The sequence below is a fragment of the Octopus bimaculoides genome, chromosome 6 (assembly GCF_001194135.2).
Source record: "Octopus bimaculoides isolate UCB-OBI-ISO-001 chromosome 6, ASM119413v2, whole genome shotgun sequence".
Classification (NCBI taxonomy): domain Eukaryota; kingdom Metazoa; phylum Mollusca; class Cephalopoda; order Octopoda; family Octopodidae; genus Octopus; species Octopus bimaculoides.
The window spans coordinates 92,519,401-92,520,305 of NC_068986.1; the positions used below are offsets into that span (position 1 = coordinate 92,519,401).

At 31.7% G+C, this 905-nt stretch overlaps 1 protein-coding gene across 1 annotated transcript in view; it reads right to left on the reverse strand.

Moving 5' to 3' along the window:
* Positions 1–905, reverse strand: part of LOC106873308 (dynein regulatory complex subunit 2) — a 29,831-nt gene that overhangs the window by 8,412 nt on the left and 20,514 nt on the right. The gene's annotated exons all lie outside the window — the stretch shown is intronic.

Below are 905 nucleotides of genomic sequence, written 5' to 3' on the forward strand. Positions count from 1 at the left end.
AGAGAGAGAGAGAGAGAGAGAGAGAGAGAGAGAGAGAGAAATGAACGAGGGAGAGAGACGGACAGAGACAGAGAGTGTGTCTGTGTGTACAGAAAGAAAATGAGTGATAAACACATACACACACACACACACACACATGTATACAAGCATACCTCGGCTTAAGTCGTTTCGGTTTAAGTTATTCTTGATTATACGTCGGTTTTGAAAAATATATATGAAAAAATAATCAAGTTAAGTCATTTTGCTCGACATTACGTCTGTCTGCCACAGATATTGAAATCGTAAAATCACTAGAAAACCGTTAAAAGCACATAAAATCATGTTACTGTACAATAAATAAGAATAAAAGCATATAAAATCATATTAAAATACGTACAGTAACTGTTAAGATACACACCATAAAGTAGTGTAGCTTAGTGAACGAAATCATGGAATCACGAAGTCACCAAATTGTATGTACGAATTGGTAAATTTAAGATAATTTAGTTTTTTTTTTTAATTTTGCGAAATAATAATGATTACTGAATTTGTTTTCTAAGCTTAAAGAAGGATTTTATTTTACCGCATTCATAAATAAAGTGTACGGTAAACACCACCAAATTGTATTCGTAAATTTAGATTACTTTTTTTTTTTTACTGTACTGTATTAAAAAATACAAACCATTTGTTTGTAAACTTAAAATAGGTTTTAATTAACCATGTATTATTGAAATGCATTCATAAAGTACAGAACTGGGAACAGTTATTATCGGTTTAGCCTAGAAACAAGTAAATTCGGCCTAGCCTAGCCTAGAGGTAAGTTAATTCGATTTAAGTCGTTTTTCGACTTAAGTCATGTCTCCTGGAACCAATTAACGACGTAGGTTGAGGTTTGTCTGCGTATATATAAATGTATGCATGTATAT